The sequence below is a fragment of the Ovis aries genome, chromosome 1 (genome assembly GCF_016772045.2).
Source record: "Ovis aries strain OAR_USU_Benz2616 breed Rambouillet chromosome 1, ARS-UI_Ramb_v3.0, whole genome shotgun sequence".
NCBI classification, from domain to species: Eukaryota; Metazoa; Chordata; class Mammalia; order Artiodactyla; family Bovidae; genus Ovis; species Ovis aries.
In genome coordinates this window covers 130787120-130808728 of record NC_056054.1, presented here as the reverse complement: position 1 = coordinate 130808728, position 21609 = coordinate 130787120, and the positions used below count along the sequence as shown (strand labels likewise).

General features: G+C 42.3%; 1 long non-coding RNA gene across 4 annotated transcripts in view; it reads left to right on the top strand.

Annotated features, from left to right (window-relative positions):
* LOC105613472 (uncharacterized) overlaps window positions 1-21609 on the top strand; it is a 98351-nt gene that overhangs the window by 31714 nt on the left and 45028 nt on the right. For 2 of the 4 annotated variants that reach the window (XR_009600771.1, XR_003591598.3), the window contains exons 4-5: window positions 6742-6854; window positions 7388-7970. This is a non-coding gene — a long non-coding RNA (uncharacterized LOC105613472). Of the gene's footprint in view, window positions 1-6741; window positions 6984-7387; window positions 7971-21609 lie in introns of those variants that run through there. The other 2 variants (XR_006055658.2, XR_006055662.2) reach the window with 2 other exon arrangements.

Genomic DNA, 21609 nt, shown 5'->3' with positions numbered 1-21609 from the left:
GATACTCATCAGAAGAGAGAATGCTGTGATTCTTATGATTAATGTTGAGTATCTAAATGGATACATTTCTGTAATGGCTGAAGTCTTAACAGAGGTTAGTGACATTGTTCAGGAGACAGGGATCAAGACCATCCCCAAGAAAAAGAAATGAAAAAAGGCAAAATGGCAGTCTGAGGAGGCCTTACAAATAGCTGTGAAAAAAAAGAGAAGTGAAAAGCAAAGGAGAAAAGGGAAACTATACCCATTTGAATGCAGAGTTCCAAAGAATAGCAAGAAGAGATAAGAAAGCCTTCCTCAGTGTTCAATACAAAGAAATAGAGGAAAACAATAGAATGGGAAAGACTAGAGATCTCTTCAAGAAAATTAGAGATACCAAGGGAATATTTCATGCAAAGATGGGCTCAACAAAGGACAGAAATGGTAGGCACCGGACAGAAGCAGAAGATATTAAGAAGAGGTGGCAAGAATACACAGAAGAACCATACAAAAAAGATCTTCATGACCCAGATAATCACAATGGTGTGATCACTCACCTAGAGCCAGATATCCTGGAATGTGAAGTAAAGTGTGCCTTAGGAAGCATCATTATGAACAAAGCTAGTGGAGGTGACGGAATTCCAGTTGAGCTATTTCAAATCCTGAAAGATGATGCTATGAAAGTGCTGTACTCAATATGCCAGCAGATTTGGAAAACTCAGCAGTGGCCACAGGACTGGAAAAGGTCAGTTTTCATTCCAATCCCAAAAAAAGGCAATGCCAAAGAATGTTCAAACTACCGCACAATTGCACTCATCTCACATGCTAGTAAAGTAATGCTCAAAATTCTCCAAGCCAGGCTTCAGCAATACGTGAACCATGAACTTCCAGATGTTCAAGCTGGTTTTAGAAAAGGCAGAGGAACCAGAAATCAAATTGCCAACATCTGCTGGATCATGGAAAAAGCAAGAGAGTTCCAGAAAAACATCTATTTCTGCTTTCTTGACTACGTCAAAGCCTTTGACTGTGTGGATCACAATAAACTGTGGAAAATTTTGAGAGATGGAAATACCAGACCACCTGATCTGCCTCTTGAGAAATCTGTATGCAGGTCAGGAAGCAACAGTTAGAACTGGACATGGAACAACAGACTGTTTCCAATAGGAAAAGGAGTATGTCAAGGCTGTATATTGTCACCCTGCTTATTTAACTAATATGCAGGGTACGTCATGAGAAACACTGGGCTGGAAGAAGTGCAAGCTGGAATCAAGATTGCTGGGAGAAATATCAATAACTTCAGATATGCAGATGACACCACCCTTATGGGAGAAAGTAAAGAAGAACTAAAGAGCCTCTTGATGAAAGTGAAAGAGGAGAGTGAAAAAGTTGGCTTAAAGCTCAACATTCAGAAAATGAAGATCATGACATCTGGTCCCATCACTTCATGGGAAATAGATAGGGAAACAGTGGAAACAGTGTCTGACTTTATTTTTCTGGGCTCCAAAATCACTGCAGATGGTGATTACAGCCATGAAATTAAAAGACGCTTACTCCTTGGAAGGAAAGTTATGACCAACCTAGAGAGCATATTAAAAAGCAGGGACATTATTTCGTCAACAAAGGTCTGTCTAGTCAATGCTATGGTTTTTCCAGTAGTCATGTATGGATGTGAGAGTTGAACTATAAAGAAAGCTGAGTGCTGAAGAATTGATGCTTTTGAAGTGTGGTGTTGGAGAAGACTCTTGAGAGTCCCTTGGACTGCAAGGAGATCCAACCAGTCCATCCTAAAGGAGATCAGTCCTGGGTGTTCATTGGAAGGACTGATGCTGAAGCTGAAACTCCAATACTTTGGCCACCTGATGTGAAGAGCTGACTCATTGGAAAAGACCCTGATGCTGGGAAAGATTGAAGGCAGGAGGAGAAGGGTGACAGAGGATGAGATGGTTGGATGGCATCACCGACTCAGTGGAGATGGGTTTGAGTAAGCTCCGGGAGTTGGTGATGAACAGGGAGGCCTGGCGTTCTGCAGTCCATGGGGTTGCAAAGAGTTGAACATGACTGAGCTACCGAACTGAACTGAAGTCTTACAAACTATTTTAGTTTGTAGGAAACTAATTTTCAGAAACACAAAGTCATATATTCTTATCTTAAGTTCATTGATCAATGTCTGATCTGTGATTTTGTTACCAAATGTGAGTCCATGTGCCTGACACATAGTGAGGTCACAGAAGCTGAGATGTCAGAGTTCGGAGCAGAGAAAGGCTTATTGTAGGGCCACGCAATGAGAAGAGGTAGCTCATTCCCCAAACCCTCTGAACTCCCCAAAGAGTTACAGCAAAGCATTTTTAAAGGCCAGGTGAGGGAGTGGCCTGGTTGGTTGGTGAAACTTCGTGCTGTCGAAATCATTTGTTTTTGCGGCTGCCCTGGTAGGTCAAGTCATGATGTTTCTGCAAACCTCCAGCAAAGCAAATGCTGTTCTCTGTTGTGCAACTTTTTAGTCTCTATATGAATGGAAAAGTATTACACCCTTAAAAGTCAGAGCCTTGAGAATGGACTATCCTGTATATTTCAGGCTATAGCAACATTCTTAACTGAAGCAAAAGCAATAGAATTCAGAGATTAAAGTAAAATCAGCAGATGCAATATGGAGTCACATTTGTTCTTCCCTGTTACAGTTTGGTGTCCCAGATGAACCTACCCTCAGACAGGGAGTCTCCTGTGCAAATGGCTGTTTTTCAGTGAAGGCTTCAGATGGAATGCCATATTGGAGATTTGGCTTAAGGCAGCCTCTTGGGGGCTTATTATTATGTTTCAAATTCTTATCATCCCAGAGAAACCCAAATCCCTGTAAACTGAAGGGTTATTAGTTTAATAAGCATTTCATTGAATCTGGGAGTTTGAGGGACCATCATCTAAGCTGCACCCTTTATCCTACAGAGGCTCACGGGAATTTCATCATTTACCTAATATCAGTTGTGAGTGGACAGGCTGGGACCAGAACCTGTCCTTCCTGGAATTCAGTTCAATATTCTGCAACAGCATCTCAGATAATATGCACTTGCCAATTTGCATAATCAATCCTTTGCATCACCCAGGGTTACTGTTGAAATATGTAGTGATACACTTCCTGACCTTTAGAATTTTAAATCACTGGGCTTAGTGAAATTCCCTAGACACCTTTAGGAACTTGTGAAAAGGAAAATGAATGCAGGCTTTTAGAATGTTTTGAATACCAAAAGCCAAAGCTGCACAAGTAAATGACAAGAGTTTAAAAAGAATGCCTTAACAGCTGGCTGAATAAATCAACCAAAGTTGAAATGTTCACTTAACTTGTCTGGAAGGAGGGTAACAGGTAAGCACTTTCACCTCTTGCCTCCTCAGCAAACCCAATGTGATGCATATTTTTTCATATGCACTTGTTATGTATAACTTAAAACTAAACTTTGTCATCCAAGGAGACCCATGGTGTGGGATTCAGACTGCCGTGTCTGGGCGGGCCTAGGGCCTTGCTGTCAAAGAAGCTTCTGCAACAAAATAATGTACCAGCCTCTGTTCATGAAGGTACCTCATGACTTTGGCATATACTTTTGTTGCTGGGGATATAGGATTTCTGTTTCCTCCTGTTTAGGAACAGCCTGCCTGCCAATGTCTCATTGTGGCTAGCCAGCCAAGGGATTTTCCTGCTCCATTTGTGTAGGAAGGGAACTTCATTTTCCCTTAAACATCTTCTGTGAATCACTTGAGTCCTTGGAATGGTCCTTCTGAAGTATGGCAAGTGAAGAATTGATCCAAACCCTGGGTAGAGGGGAAAGATACACACACTAAGGACTGATGTTGAAACTGAAGCTCCAGTACTTTGACCACCTGATGTGAAGAGCCAACACATTGGAAAAGACCCTGATGCTGGGAAAGATTGAAGGCGGGAGGAGAAGGGGATGGCAGAGGATGAAATTGTTGGATAGCATCACCGACTCAATGGGCATGAGTTTGAGCAAGCTCTGGGAGGTAGTGAAGGACAGAGAAGCCTGGCGTGCTGCAGTTCGTGAGATTGTGGGGAGTCGGACACGACTGAATGACTGAACAACAAGGTGCTCTGGGTAACTAGATCCAGATGTGGGTGCCCGTGGCAGTGGGTGATGCCCAGGGCTGAGGGAGACCTATAGCTTCATTCAGAGCTGCCATTAGCGGCATTCAGAGTACATCCTGGCCTGCGCTTGAGGAGAAGGTATCATTAGGTAACAGTGCTCCGTGGACTTCTTCCTTCTGCCAGAGATGCCCTTTCCTGGCCAAAGGTCCTGGAGGGAAATGAACAATGAGAGATCCAGGACTGAGAGACCATGGAAACAGTGAAGACTGATGTGGACTGTGCCCTGAAAACGTTAACAGACACTGTAGGGCACGATTTGTTAGAATACTCAGAGTGAAAATGCTTTGTATATGGACCCCTTATGTGTTAATTCAGTTCAGTTCAGTTCAGTCACTCAGTTGTGTCAAACTCTTTGTGGCCCCAGTGTTTTAGTTATAATTATTATTTTTGTAATGAACATCTGTGTCGATATTTATTGAATGAGAACAATGTATACGAATGATTAGGTAAGAGCTGGAATGAATGCTGAGTAATAAACTGAAAAAATACATTCATAACGGAAAATTTCAAGCATATTCAAAACGAGAGAGGAGTACAATGAACTCCATGTACCCATCTCTCCAACAATTATGCAATTATCAGTCCTCAGCCAGTTTCATCTGACCTATATCCACTCTCCATCCTTTTATGAATTGTTTTGAAGCAAATCCCAGATATAATAGTTCATCTCTATGAAGTCTGTCTTTAATAGTTTTGGTAGATTTTTTTCAAAGACCTATGGCTGATTCTTGTTGATGTTTGACAGAAAACAAGAAAATTCTATAAAGCAATTAAAAAATCAATTATTTTAAAAACCTAATTCTAATAAAATTGCTACACCTAAGATTTAATTCCTTAGCATCATAAATGTCCAGTGTGTGTTCAAAATTTACTAATTTCTCCATAATCAGTTTGTTTGAATAAAGATCCATATGAGACTCACACACTACAGGAGGCTGACATAGCCCTTAAGTCTTTTAATGAAAGAGACTCCTGGTCTCTTTTTCTTTTTTTCTGACCTCCTTGTTGTTATTTTAAAATCTAATTTGGTTTTAAAGCAAAGTATTGTTATTTAAATTTGTATGCCATTGTAACTGTGATTGGTTTGAATTAAAAACTGATTAAAGACAATTTAGGTGACATAAACTTTCAAACTGTGGTACTACAGAAGACTTTTGAGAGTCCTTTGTATAGCAAGGAGTTCAAACCAGTCGATCCTAAAGGAAATCAAACCTGAATATTTGTTGGAAGGACTGATGCTGAAGCTGAAGCTCCAATACTTTGGCCACTGATGGGAAGAGCCAACTCATTGGGAAAGATGAGGTCAGGAAGAGAAGGGGATGGCAGAGGATGCGATGGTTGGATGGCATCACTAACTCAATGGACATGGGTTTGAGCCAACTCTGGGAGACACTGATGGACAGGGAGGCCTGACGTGCTGCAGTCATGGGGTTGCAAAGAGTCAGACGTGACTTAGCCACTAAACAACAGCAGCAGCAGGAAGTGAAAAAAACAGGGCTCTGTACCCTCTGTAAGTACACTGTTTGATGTTAGAGCTGACGTCCATGTGGGTATGGTGCAGTGATTCCTACAGCTGGTCTCTGACTGGCTGCAGCCTGAAAACACAGACTCCTAGTATCCTAGTCAGATACTTGGGAATCTGTATTTTACAGGGCTCCGTGGGTAATACTTAGAGCTATTCCTTTGGTAGTAAAATGAACCCTGCTTTGGCATCAGAAAATCTGGCTTCAAGTTCTCACTCCTCACTCTTCATTAAAGCATCAGATTTTTTTTAGCTCCCACTGTGTGCCAGACCATGAACTAGCTTCTGAGCTGCTATAACAAGGAAATCGACAGTCATGCTTTGCACCCTAATGAGCTTGCACTCCAGAAGAGGCAGGCATGAATCAAAGAATCCTATTTATCAGTGTTCTTCATCCACTATGCCAGGTGCTAGAAAGAGGACACAAAATGCCATGAGAAGGGTCTGACTTAGTCAGCACAGGGTCAGTGGTTCACTTTTCCCTGAGAAAACGGCCTTCAACTGAGATCTTATCTGTGACGAGAGGGCAGGATGTCTGTCACTGGGGCACACAAGGTCAATGTGGTTTAGAACTCCAGGAGAGAGGGTTGAGGTTGGGGAATTAACCCCTCAGGATCTGTTCTTCTGCAGACAAACAGCCAGAGGCTCTGGTTCTCTAGCCATCCTCCACTCAAATGTCTCACAAGTCTCTAAAACATCTTTCATGATTCTGTCAATTACATTGAAGCTCAAACAATGAGGCTGTTAATAGGCCTTTCTTAAAGAGTCTCTCTATGCTGGTGGGACTGGTTAGTTATTTACAAAATGATATGCATAGCATGGGTTTGATCTCTGGTTCAGGAAGATCCCCTGGAGAAAGAAATGACCCCCCACTACAGTGTTCTTGTCTGGGAAATCCCATGGACAGGGGAGCCTGGCGGGCTACAGTCCATGGGGCTGCAAAGAGGTGGACAAGACTGAGCGACTAAACAAACAACAAATGCCTAGCAGAGAGGAGCATCTGATTTCGTATCACAGCTCCTGAAGAACTGTGCCGTGATGGGGCATTTGTCAACTTTTTACTTGACAGGTTTCCCATTTATTTCTTCTTCACCAGAGCCTGAGAGAGATGGATTATTACCGTATCCGTTGTACAGATGCAGAAGCAAAAGCTGAGACAGATGCGGAACCCCGCTGTGGTCACAGCGAAAAACGGTGCAGCGGCCACCTGTAAGTCCGTGCAGCTGGGACCATTTATTACCACCACTGTGTGTGTGCTGAGCTCCAGATACATGCGTGTATATCGAAAATACACAATTCAGACCCACCAACTTCCCAGGGCCTGTCTCAATCCTAAAAGTGAGTTTCTATAGAAGATTCCTTATGTTTCTTCTTCCACTCTCCAAAGCCTCCTCCAAAGGTCTCCTCAGAAACCTGCAGCTCTCAGCCCAAGGCAAAGCAAAATGAATTGTCCTAAAGGTGCAAGTGATAGAAAGGTTAGGTGTTATTAAGAATTCTACACATTTGAGCTGGAATTTTGCTTTACCCCTGGATGGATCTTTTTTTCAATATGAACAACATTTCTACTCTTCCCCTTAGAGATTGCTGCTGAAATTGGACCACGTGGGGAGCCCTATAATAAGAAAGGCTTTTTTCTATGCATTGGGGACTGTAGGTGACAACATAGCATTGTTTATTTTAAAAGTTGCAAGACTGCTTATTTCCCTTTTGATATGTTTCTTCCTATCTTACTAATTTTATAGTGCATGCTGTTTCTAAGAGTCATTCCTTGGAATTTGAAAGACCTTGTGTAAGGAGATCAGCCCTGGGATTTCTTTGGAAGGACTGATGCTAAAGCTGAAACTCCAATACTTTGGCCACCTCATGCAAAGAGTTGATTCATTGGAAAAGACTCTGATGCTGGGAGGGATTGTGGGCAGGAGGAGAAGGGGACGACAGAGGATGAGATGGCTGGATGGCATCACGGACTCAATGGACGTGAGTCTGAGTGAACTCCGGGAGTTGGTGATGGACAGGGAGGCCTGGTGTGCTGCAATTCATGGGGTCGCAAAGAGTCGGACACGACTGAGCGACTAAACTGAACTGTGTAATAAAAAATTCCTGTTAAAATAGCATGCCGCCTTAAAAAATTAACCCTTTAGCATCCATTAAGGCTTAAGTGTTAAATCATAACCATAAAGTGTGATGGCTAAATGCCTAAATGATTTATTACGAAGAAGCCAAAGGCTTCTAGATATGAAGGAATCCAGGGACAGAGCCAAAGTTTGAATGATTCTAATGGTGCAAAAATATCAATAAATTTTTGGATATCCCTTTCTTTCCCTTTATCTATCCTACTGCTAGTATTTGTTGATATATTTAAGTGTTAATCATGTCAGATACTATAAAGTCATCAAGGATAGTATAAAATATAGTAACTCTCTTCTGCCTTTTTAGAGCTTTTGTGGAAAAACTGGTTTTCTCAGTTTTTCCCTGAGAATTTTGCTTGGCTATTGTGTCTAATGCTGCAGTTGTTGGTCCAAGTGGGAATAATGCCATGGGACCTCATTTTAGTCAAGTAATATTTTTTAAAATATCATCCTTATCTTTGATTTTGGTTATATGTTTTATTCTATTATTATTTTATATTAATAATATATAATATAATAATAATATATATATAGTGGTTCTTAAGGCTTCTCTCTATTCTGGTGGGACTGGTTAGTCAGTTACAAAATGATATGCATAGCTTGGGTTTGATCCCTGGTTCAGGAAGATCCCCTGGAGAAAGAAATGGCCACCCACTCCAGTATTCTTCCCTGGAAAACCCCATGGACAGAGGAGCCTGGTGGTCTACTGTCCATGGGGCTGCCAAGAGTTGGACATGACTGAGTATATATGTATATAATATATGTAATAATATATAACATTTATAATATATTAAAATCTATAATATTAATTATATATATATTTATTCTATTATTGATAATAAATTATCCTGAATTTTCCCTCAAAAAATTAAAACATATTGAGGGTCTAGGTTTTGCCATGTTAAATTCCAAACCCTGTTAGTTGAGTAAGACTTTTTGCGACCTTGTTGAATTGTCAACAAAGGTTGGTGGATTTCTGCTAAATTGGGTGCATTCTTATTCATTCTAACAAAAAAGTGGAGGAAGGAATATCTTTCATTGCCCACATCAAATGGCGCCATCATCCTAACTTTATTAAATTTGTTTTGCAGAGTGTGAGAACTAAGACAAAATCCGCTTCTCTTAGCTCTAGTTTAGCTTCCAAATAAAATACTAGTCTGTTGGTTCATTTCACTATATAGCATCAAATTTCTATCACTGTGCTGATGCTAGTCTGGATCCTGACCAGATGGGAAATGGACAAAGTACATTCTGACAGAGAAAACAGAATTTCAGAGCAGCGGAAGGAGGGTTAGGCTGCTTCGGTTGGGTATCTCACTTGATCCTCAGGAGCCAACAAGCTTCAGTTTCCCACGTGTGGTTTGGATCTCGAAGCTACAAGTGAAGAAGGCGTAGGAAGTGGGAGACAAAGCGCAAGTTCTTTCAGTTCACAGCTTCATTTTGAGACTAGCCCAGAGCAAATAAAAGGAAGCAAATTCTTATCAGAACTTCAACACTCCTGTTGTAAAGCCCTGTCTCATGCAAGCATGTCCTTGGGATTTATCTTAGGAAGACTTGGCTCCATTTAAGCAATGCTCCAGTCATTTGAGAATCCAGGAAAACTTCAAACACCGGGGACCCAGCTGGAAAGCCTGTGATGGCCGCTCTGTGAGTACATGCATGATGAGCCCGAGGGCTCATCCCGAACTGGAGCAGATGATCCTCTAGTCCCGTGATTATTTTTTCTTTTATAATTTTTTTATTTATTTTTGGCTCTGCTGGGTCCTCATTGCTGTGCGGGCTTTTCTGTAGGTTCGGCGAGCAGAGGCTACTCTCTAGTTGAGATGCGTGGGCTTCTCATTGCAGTGGCTTCTCTTATTGCAGAGCACCGGTCTCTACGGCCTGCAGGCTTCAGTGGTTGCAGCACGGGGGCTCAGTAGATGCGGTTCCCAGGCTCTAGAGCACAGGCTCAATAGTTGTGGTGCACGGCTGCTCCAGGCATGGGGATCTTCCTGATTTAGGGATCAAACCTGTATCTCCTGGGCTGGCAGGCAGATTCTTTAGTACTGAGCCACAAGGAAGCCCCTACTCCAGTGGTTCTTAATCAGTAGGCATTAGACCACCTGTGTCAGAAATTGATGTATGTTAAAATGTAGATTCCTTGGCTCCACCTTGGGCCAACTAGAACAAAATTTCCACAAAGTGAGATCTAACAATTTGCATAATCACAAATATGCTAGAAGCTTCTTATTCGTACTTACGGCAGATATCCCTGGGGATATGTCACACCCATATCACTTGGGAATGAAGGCAGAACTTTGAGCCTGCAGCTCACATGGGCTGGGATATTTTTGATAGAGCTTCTGTTACAGGTTAAACAGTAACAGTAGTCACATCAGTAGCAAAAGGCTTCGTAAAACATTCCAGTCTCCATGGGTGGCATAATTTCTTGTTGTTTTCAAATCCTGATATGTTCTAGAGAAATTTCATTTTTTCATCAAGTTTTCTCAGCTAAATAAATGTGCTGAGGCTCTAAATATACTTCTGGTTCTTGCATTGGAATGCAGTCTTATAGAATAAAATCTCATAGAGCTGTTTGGATAACATAGGAGGATGAATGGATTTGTATCCATGCACTTACATAACTTCACATTTTGCATATTTGTATATTGTTTTATTTAACAAATATGGGCTAGGTACTGTCCTGGTGCTTTAAAAAAAATTTTTTTTAACTTCTTTTTGTATTGGAGTATAGCCACCAGGTGGAGAAGGCAATGGCACCCCACTCCAGTACTCTTGCCTGGAAAATCCCATGGACGGAGGAGCCTGGTGGGCTGCAGTCTATGGGGTCACTAAGAGTCAGACATGACTGAGCAACTTCCCTTTCACTTTTCACTTTCATGCATTGGAGGAGGAAATGGCAACCCACTCCAGTGTTCTTGCCTGGAGAATCCCAGGGACAGGGGAGCATGGTGGGCTGCCGTCTATGGGGTCACGCCGAGTTGGACACGACTGAAGTGACTTAGCAATAGCAATAGCCACCAGGGCAAGCTTCCCTGGTAGCTCAGTTGGTAAAGTGTCAGGTTGCAATGAGAAGACCCCCTGGGGCAGGAAATGGCAACCCACTCTAGTGTTTTTGTCTGGAGAATTCCATGGACAGAGGAGCCTGGTTGCGCTACAACCCATGGGGTCACAAAGAATCAGATATGACTGAGTGACTAACACATAGCTGATTAACAATGTTGCGATAGTTTCGGGTGAACAGTGAAGGGACTCAGCCATATGTACGCATGTATGCGTGCTCTCCAAACTCTCTTCCCATTCAGGTTGCCATATAACACTGAGCAGAGCTGCATATTTTATACAGTAGGTCCTCGTTGGTTATCCATTTTAAATGTAGCAGTGTGTGTACAGGCAACCATAAGTTTGTTCTCTAAGTCTGTGAGTCTGTTTCTGTTTTGTTAGTAAGTTCATTTGTTTCATTTCTTTTCAGATTCCATATATAAGGGGTGTCATATGATATTAATTATAATTTGATCTGATATTTAATTATAACTATAGTATTAAATTATAGTCATTTAATATTGTTGTTGTTCAATCACTAAGTCACATCCAACTCTTTGTGACTCATGGACAGCAGCATGCCAGGCTTCCCTGTGCTTCACTATCTCCCAGAGTTTGCTCAAACTCATGTCCGTTGAGTCGGTGATAACATCCAACCATCTCATCCTCTGTCATCCCCTTCTCTTCCCGCCTTCAGTCTTTCCCAGAATCAGGGTCTTTTCCAATGAGTGGGCTCTTCGCATCAGGTGGCCAAAGTATTGGAGCGTCAACTTCAGCATCAGTCCTTCCAATGACTATTCAGGGTTGATTTCTTTTAGGATTGACTGGTTTGATCTCCTTGCTTTTATAATTTTAATAGTATTTAATTTTGATAAAAGAGTAACATTGAAGTAGCAAGAGCAATCTGACATGAAAGACATTTCACCTGCCTTCTTTGGGGTGGCACTTGGTACATAGAGGGTGGGCACTTGGTACACAGACAGATGTTGGTCCTGGCTTTCCCGCTTGCTGGTTGTGTAACCTTAGGCAGGTTATTTAACATCTCTGAATCTCTGCTTTCTCACCTATGAAGAGAGGACAATAATATGTTCCTTCTATAGTATAGAAAATTACCTTAATAACTGTGTCTGGAACATACCCAATGCTCAAGAAATATGCTGCCCCTCATTGCACTACAGGAGGGAGTCAGGTGGCACGTTGTAGCTTCTGTGCACTCAGTGATGGTCTGTTATTGAGGAATATTTCATCTTTTTTTAATTCTTATACTTTTCCTGTATCCATAATGCCGCTGTTCCCTTCTGCAGGAACAATGAAACACGGTACCAGCCTTGCTGCGTTATTAATTTTGCCCTGAGCATGCTGACGGTGACCTCTTCCACAGTAGCCTTCACTGCGTTGTCTTAAAAATGTTTCACAAAGGTCCTTCACTGAGTGTGAGCATTATTCTCCATCTTCCCATTGCTTCAGTGCGGCAGTCATCAGTAATAGGTACATTCGCAGTTTGGCTCAGGTTTCTTTCTCTGCTTTGCTCAGAAGGTACCACTGACCTTTCTAATTAGCTGGGTTGCAGATGACCGAGCTTGCACGCAGGAGAGCCAGTGAGAAAATAAATCTTCCCTTTTTCTGTCTAGCCAGTCACCTAGAGTCAGGAAAAATTCCACTCAAAGTCCATAAATCTATCTTCCTTCCTGAAGGGATATGAGAGAATAACTCTCCTGTCTTTATGCATGATAGCATTCCTGAATGCACAGGGAGGGTTTTGGATGTCAAATTTTTGTGCCATATTCACAGCTGGTAAGATTAGCATCCTGCAGGTAGGAGTCAAAATCGATTTGGATGGGTAAAGGACAGTGGTATGTTTTGGGCTTGTAGATCACCTGAGCTCCTCAAATGGGCTATAAGTAAGGGTATTTCTCAGACAAAAAATCCACACTGAGCAGGAGGATCTACCTGGGCTTGGGAATAAACCCATCTAAATCCATCTGGAATCCATCTAAAGCATCAGGAGAGAGGGAGGAATTGAGGTCATGGGCTTCATCATCCTATTCCACATAGAATGGATGTTTTAGCCTGTCCAAAAGCACAAAAAAGGAAGTTGAGCTGCTCCAAGCAGTTGCACCAGCTGTTACAGTGGAAGTACAGACGGTATTTAGGAAGCACCACGGGCCAGGATGTATGAGGACAATCCCAGGCTTCCGGACCACAGGGCTCTCTAGATGGGAGGAAGAGGGGTTGGCAAAGATCAGGAAAGGCTTTTCTCACTTAAGAAACAGCATCACAGACCTCTCCAGAGGGCCAGAGCATTTGCACAACTGAGATGCAGCAACCCAGAGCCAAGGGGCTGCTGTCTGGGGGCCAGAGCTGGCGAAAAGCCTGAAAACTCAAACCCGAAAATTCTGCCCATCATTCCAACAGGCCAGCGTGAAATGGCTGCAGGTTCCACTGGTGAGGTGAGGCAGTCAGCCTGCGAATTGCTTCTTAGGTCCTAGCTGAGTAATTCAGAGTAAACATTGAGAGAAAAGTGAAATTGGCTCAGTAGTGTCCGGCTCTTTGTGACCCCCATGGACTATAGCCCGCCAGGCTCCTCTGTCCATGGGAGTCTCCAGGGAAGAATACTGGAGTGGTATTCTCTTCTCCAGGGAATCTTTCCAACCCGAGGATCAAACGCAGGTCTCCTGCATTGCAGGCAGATTCTTTACTTTCTGAGCCCCTAGGGAAGCCCTAATGAGAGACTTGATAGCAACTTGACATTGCTATGACATCTAAGTGTGGAATCGGCAGGCGCATTGTGTCTGGACTTTTAAGATTTTATTTCTGTTGTGTTTGATTTTGGAAGAAAGATTGGTCCTTCCTCCAGATTGTCTTTGTGCCCACCTGTTTTTATGCCCGCTCTTTTCTTTTCCTTCCAGCTGTTCCACTACCCTTATATCCATCCTCCATGGCTCATCCCCACATAGACAAGCTCACAACTTTAGGTTTCAGGTTCTTCTCCCCTCAAGGTACCTCTCTGATTCTGCACCCAGTTCTAAGATGTATGTATATGGGCAAATTTCCCACACCACCAAACAAGTCTCTGACAGCAGCTGGGTATCTTGCAATTCAACTCAATTCTGACACTGTCTTTGTGGGGACAGCATCAGACCCCACCCATGAAGGCTCAGTCCTACAACACTGCTCCGTCCCCCAACTTCAGATGTCAACTGCAAGTCCAGTTTATCACTTGTGCTTCTGACTGATCAGCTAAAGTGACTTCCTTAGTTCTAGTGACCTCCTCAAGTTTGACTAATTTACTACTGCAGCGCAGCAACTCAGGGAAACATTTTACTTACTAAGTTACCTGTTTATTCTAAAAGGATATAACTCAAGAAGAGCCAGTGGAAGAGATGCACAGGGTGAGAGAAGGGGGGAAGGTGAGAAGCTTCCATGCTCTCATGAGGACCACTCTCCCCAAATCCTTATGTAGTCACCAACCCAGAAGCCCTCCCAATCCTGTCCTTTGGGTTTTTATGGAGGCTTCATTACTTAAGCATGATTGATTACGTCACTGGCCACTGATGACTGAATTCAGTCTCCAGCCCCTCTCACCTCCTTGGAAGTTGAGGGTCGGTGAGCCTGTAAGTTTCAACACTCTAATCCCAAGCTTGGTTTCCCTGGCCAACAGACCCCATTCTCGACACTTTGAAAAAGTCACCTCATTAATCTAACAAATCACCTTTAGGAAATTCCAAGAGTTTTAGGAGCGCTCTGCTAGAAGTGGGGACTAAGACCAAAAATACATTTATTATGAATAACAGTGTCATATCATTTACATGAATGCTGAGTGCTGACTTGACAGCAATAACATTTCTTTTGAAATTTTCAAGAATATGATCCTCAATGAAGCAATGAAACTAGTTAAAAAGTTCATACCACTGTCAGAAAAAAAATGTGGCATTTTCCCACATTAGTAGTAGCATCAGGGCTTAAAAACCCAGGGAGGAACTGGTTGGCTTAAAGATATTAGGAGATGATCTTTGATGGAGAAAACAATTTTCCAAACAGATTACTATTTAATCATTCAGATGGTTCTTTTGAGTTACTTTAAGATCTGTGAGGCTGATGCAGGCTATAAATTCAATAGCTTGTCACTGTAAGCTGTACAGTTTTACAGAATATTGTATTAATTTTTTGCAAAGGCAGATGCAATCGGAGTGTAATGTCTTAGCCATGTTCTAGAAAATGATCCAAAAGTACATTTTTCAAACAGAATTGTAAACTGCAGTTGAGGTGGCAGTCCTATAACTGAAGTGGACTGATTTCTGTATAACTGATTTCTTTGTGGCATTTAACCTGGCCAGACTTGGGTCCTGCAGCCCTCATAGATCAAGTTTCTACCTTTGCTCAGGTCCCATCATGTCCCAGGAAGTGATGTTGAGAAGAGTAAGGAGTTTGATCCACCTGAGCTGGGTTGCCATGTCTACTGAGCTTATAGTGGACTGACACATCCAAGGAAACTCTCCTCTGTCCAGAAAGCATTTCCCATCAGGTCTCAAACTTTTCTCCAGTCTCCTGAGGGTGTGTTCAGTCATTAGTTCATATCCAACTCTTTGTGACCCCCAGGACTGTCGCCCACCTGGCTCCTCTGTCCATGGAGTTTCCAAGCAAGAATACTGGAGTAGTTCACATTTCCTCCTCCAGGGGATCTTCCCGGCCCAGGGATCGAACCTGCATCTCTTGCGTCTCCTGTATTGGAGGCAGATTCTTTACCACTGAACCACCTGGGAAACCCCTCTGTTCCCCTAGTGAAGATGAAGTCTTCCCTCCTCTGTGATAGTCGAGGACAGTCACGTTGCTGCCAAAAGACAGCTTTTCACACTCTCATCTTCCTTGAGAGAATGTAAAACTAATTGGTGTGCTGCATGAGAGGATGAAATTTGGCAGAATTGGCAGGTGTGAACATTCTTTCTTCTCGTCGCGCAGAGTCATCTGGGGGAGAACGAGGGAGGTGTCCTGATAGGAGCTGTTTCCCATTGCACAGTGCTGGCCACCACATGACTCTGCACAAGCAGAGAAGATGCGTGCTGCTGCGAAAAGAACTGACAGATACGATTTGGTTCTGGGAACTGAGCCGCATGACACACGCTGGAAACGAACTCATTAGCTGTGATCTTGTAAAGATTCTGGCATTTTGCGATAAAGTGGTTTGATCACCAGTCTGTCGCATCGGGAGGTTTTGGAGTAGCTTTAAACGGCACTGTAGATCAGTAGGAAAATGAAATGCTTTACCTGTGATGAAAGATTTCCACTCAGAGGAGATGACATTCAACCATTTAAAGTCTGTGTGTGTGCACACGCATGCATACGTGTGTGTATGTTGGTGTGTGGTGTACAGCAAGAGAAAATGCACTTAGGAGAACTTGTAAAGAACCTCCGAGAAGGGACTTCCCTGGTGGTCCAGTGGTTAAGAATCTGCTTGCCAAGGCAGGGGACTTGGGTTGGCTCCCTGGTCCAGGACTGCACATCCCTTGGGGCAGTAAAGGCCGTGAGCCACAGCTGCTGAAACCCATGTGCCTAGAGCCCGTGCTCTGCAAGAGGAGGAGCCACGCCCTAGGAAGCCTGCACGCTGCAGCTAGAGAGCAGCCCCCACTTGGCACAACAGAGAAAGCCAGCGCACAGCCACGAAGACGCAGCGCAGCCCCAAATAAAAAGAAAGAAATGATTTTTTTTTTTTTCAAAAAAAAGAAGAAAGAACCCACTAAACTTGTCTGACCAAGGCATAGCCCTTAATTTTGGAACTACTGGATGTGCAAAATGAAAGGAAGTGAGCATCAGTGAGTGTAAAAGATGAGAGCCAGAAAATATCAATGTGAGTTATGATATCAATGGAACAATGAATTGCCAGTGACACAGAGGTGCTTTATGAGTCTTGGCAGGCAATTAGGTAAGAGTAGTTTCTCCGGGCGTAGCAATTTGAAGTGGTTATTAACTATGTACACTGAAATTTGATGGGTTAAAAAAAAAGTTAAAAAATAACTTTCACATTGAATTGTTCCCTCCACTATGCTTTTTTTTAAAAAAACAAACCCAGACTCACGATGAGCTGAAGTAAGAAATTTTTTTCCCAAACAAAGATGACTAAACTGAAAGGATAAAACCTTCTATTTTTAGTGGGTCCTGATGTTCTTTATTGCTTGCATTCCTAGTTTCCAGATAATATGTTCTCCAGTTGGCTGGTTATTGTGCAGGAAGTCCCATTTCACTATGTCAGCAAACAATGGCATGAACTGAAAGAGTGAAACAAAATCAACTTGGGAAAAAACTAACATAAAAACACTGACGTCTAGAAGTAGTTTAATCCCTTAGAACATAAAAGACTATAAAAGCAGAGTTAAGATAAAAGACCGTACTACAGGTTCTTCTTGGCTAGATAAGTGTAAATTCGTATTTGTAGTTTAAACTACATGGTTGTGAAAAATGACCAATTGGTAATTGAATGGGTAAAAAGAAGATATAGCTGTGTGTGTGTGTGTGTGTGTGTGTGTGTGTGTGTGTGTGTGTGTGTGTGTACACATACAGTACAATATGTATATATACAGTAATTTTTTTTTTCACTGTTGTGGTTTAGTTGATCAGTAGTGTCTGACCAACTCTTTTGTGACCCCATGGACTGTAGCCCACCAGGCTCCTCTTTCCATGGGATTTTCTAGGCAAGAATACCAAAGTAGGTTGCCATTTCCCCCTCCAGTGGATTTTCCCAACCCAGGGATCAAACCTGCATCTCCCGCACTGGCAGGCAGATTCTTCACCACTGAACCACCAACGAAGCCACTATCTGTTTGTTGAAGTATTTTAAAAAATTAAGTTATATGAAGACAGTTAATTTCCAGGTGAAGGGAACGTCGATGAGATGGAAGTTGATGAAAAGCAAATGTTTTCCTGACTTCCATTTGTGGTTCTTTTCATTCTTCTTTGCTGAATAACACTTATCGTACAACTACATTTATAGTTAATTTAAAAATAAAATAAATGTCTGATTTTAGAAAGTGGAGCCCAAAGGAAGCACTCTTCTCACAGTCAACAGGAAAAGTGGACTCTTTGTCAAGGCAGTGTGGTACCGTTTGTGTCATCACCAGCAATCTCTCACTATCAGCATGCAGTTTTGCCAATGGATATAAATCTGCTTCCTGCTGTCTATGTCAATCAAAAATAGCATCCTGGCATTTCATTTCATGTTTCACAGACGGGAGACTTTTGGCAACCTGAGGACATGTGACTTGAAAACAGGAGCAATATTGAAAATTGTATTCTCTTCCAGTCTTCATAGCTAAAGGGAGTTAGAGATGAACAATTCTCAGCACAGCACAGAGAGCTAAAAGATATTAAATTCACAGGATATGGTTTTGCCATCGAAAACTGACTTGGGAGGTTTTTTTTCGAGTGAGGAGGAAAGGCAGCCAGTCTAGGGGTTTGGAGTCAGCAGAAATCTGCTGTCTTCTCTGCAGAGATTGTTCTAAGTAATATAGTCAGTTACAATTTCTGGATCTCAGTTTCTGCATCTATTAAACAAAACCTATGAAGAGATAAACTCTAAGATTCCTTTCAATGAAGAAATTTGATCTTCATATGACACTATCCCTAATTATACAGATATATAATCTAATCCCATGGAATCTATACATTCATTTTCCAAGTAAGATATTTACTAGCCCTTTGGTTGGCTGTGTGTCTTTTTTCAGAAATGTGACTTTGGCATTTCTTGGTCTGTGTGACATTTGACCTATTCTGCTACGTTTTGAATCAGAGCTTTGGCTGGGCAGAAATGACCAGCTGTAACCCTTTGTTCTTTTTTTTTTTTTTTTTTTCAGCTGTAACCCTTTGGACCCAATGTGTGTGTGCTCAGTCACTAAAGTCATGTCTGACTTCGACCGCATGGACTGTATGTAGCCTGCCAGGCTCCTCTCTCCATGGGATTCTCCAGGTGAGAAGACTGGAGGGGGTTGCCTTTCCCTTCTCCAGGGAATCTTCCTGACCCAGGGATTGAACTTGTGTCTCTTGTGTCTCCTGCATTGGCAGGCAGATTCTTTACCACTGTGCCACCTGGGAAGCCCAGAGAGTCTAATATCAGTAATTCCCTACAGGGACATTCAAGGGACCTTGAATGATTTATATTTGTGTTGGTAAGTTTCTCCACATGGCGTCCCTGGGAGCAGTGAAGGAAATGAACATTTTGGCAGTTTCAGTTTCGTATTGCCAGCTGTTGCTCAGCATTACTGCAGTCGTAAGTGCCGGAACTCAGAAATTACAAAGGGCGTCATTCAACTTCCTATTGCTGGTCATGCTTATATGATCAGTACTCTACAGTGGGCAGTTAGGATGGACTAGAACTTCGAAGGCAGAGAGTACTCGTTTCAAATCCCAGTTGCAACAGCTGGCTGTGTAACCTTGGGGAACTTGACCTCTTTCCTTCGTGAAGGGGTGTGATGGATGACGTGAGGTCATATTTGTAAAACACCTCGTAGGGCGCTGAAGAATTCCAGGAGTGTTCTCTGTGTGCTGCCCTTCCATGCTGTGTTTACTCTGCTGCAGATAAAATCAATTCAACCTGTTAGACTGTCAGCGGCTTCAGAACTGGCCTTCTCCTCTGGCTTGAGGCATGCCACCTGCAGTATTTTCCAGCAGAAAATAATGTACTTAAAAAAACACTTGTCCATGTAGACTCTGAGTGAATTTTTAATAAAAGCAAAAACAAAACCACCAGAACAAAGAACATGAATGAGCCATTTACAATAGAATAAACAAAAATGGCTAATATGTAAGGAAAAAATGTTTCAACTCTTCCATCATGGAGAAATCTACGATTAAAAAATCCAACAGGTTTCTTAAGATATACTTCACATAGCATACAATTCACCTATTTATAGTATATATTTCAGTGGTTTTTCATATATTCACAGAGTCACAACCTTCACCACAATTAATTTCAGAACACTTTCACAGCCCCCATCCCATTAAAAAAAAAAAAACCCTGAACCCATCAGTAGTCCCTCCTCTTTTCATCCCACCTTATCTCCAACCTCCAGCCCTAGACAACCACTACTCTACTCTGTGTCTCTGCAGATTTGCGAATTCCAGATATTTTATATAGATTGAAATCATACAATAAATATGTTGTCTTTTGTGACCAGCCTATTTCATTTTGCAAAATGTTTTCAAGGTTTATCCACATTACAGAATGTATCATACTGAATCCTTTTTAAAAATTTAAAACTTAAACATGTTTTCATTTTTTTCATTGTGGTAAAACATATATAACATAATATTTGCCATTTTAACCATTTTAAATGTATAATTCAGTGGAATTAATTATACTCACAATGCCATGCAATAGTCATAAGTATCTATTTCTGAAACTTTTCTTTCCCACAAATAGTAATGTACCTATCAAGCAGTAATTCACTCATTTGCTGATAACCTCTAATCTCCTTTCTGTCTCTATGAATTTGTCTATTATAGATATTACACATGATTAGGGTCATGCCATAGCTGTCATTGTGTGTCTGGCTAATTTCACTTAGCATGATGTTTCCAGCGTTCTTCCATGGTGCAGCCTCTATTAGAACTTCTTTTCATTTTATGGATGAATAATACTCAACTCTATGGATATACCACTCCAGCACCCTACTCCAGTACTCTTGCCTGGAAAATCCCATGGATGGAGGAGCTTGGTAGGCTGCAGTCCATGGGGTCGCTCAGAGTCAGGCGTTACTGAGTGACTTCACTTTCACTTTTCACTTTCATGCATTGGAGAAGGAAATAGCAACCCACTCCAGTGTTCATGCCTAGAGAATCCCAGGGACAGGGGAGCCTGGTGGGCTGCCGTCTATGGGGTCACACAGAGTCGGACATGACTGAAGTGATTTGGCAGCTATGGATATACCACTTTTGTTTATCCATATATCTGTTGATGGAAACTTGGGTTGTTACTACTTTTTGTCTATTGCAAATAATGCTGCAATGAATGTTGGTGTGCAAATGTCTGTTTCAGTCCTCAATTTTAAGTTTTTGGAGCTAGGAATACAATCACTGTGTCATCAAATAACTCTTTTTGAGAAACTGCCGGACTGTTGTCCAAAGTGGCTGCACCAGTTTACATTCCCACCAGTAATGTTTGAGGGCTCCAATTTCTCCACTAGTAGTTATCTGTCTGGGGGAGTGAGTATGAAGTAATATCTCATTGTGGTTTTTGACTTGCATTTCCCTGATGGCTAATAATGCTGAATATCTTTTCATATACTTATTGGCATTTGTATATACTTATTGATTTAAAAAAAACCAACTTTGGATGACAAATGGCAGTTTTGTTCTTTTTGAGCCAACAAATCCGCTTACTGGAATTTACCTGAAGGAGATCATTAGAGAACTATGATGTGTACTTGGACTTCCCTGGTGGCTCGGATGGTAAGGAGTCTGCCTGAAATGTGGGAGACCAGGGGTCAATCCCTGGGTCAGGAAGATCCCCTGGAGAGGGAAATGGCAACCCACTCCAGTATCTTGTGTGGAAAATCCCAGGGACAGAGGACCCTGGCTGGCTACAGTCCAGGGGGTGGCAAAGAGTCAGACATGACTAATGTGTACTTGGGCTTCCTAGGTGGCACTAGTGGTGAAGAACCCGCCTGCCAATGCAGAAGACATTAGAGACTCGGGTTCAATCCCTGGGTCTGGAAGATTCCCTGTAGGAGGACATGGCAACTCACTCCAGATTGCCTGGAGAGTCCCCATGGACAGATGAGCCTGGCGGGCTATAGTCCATAGCG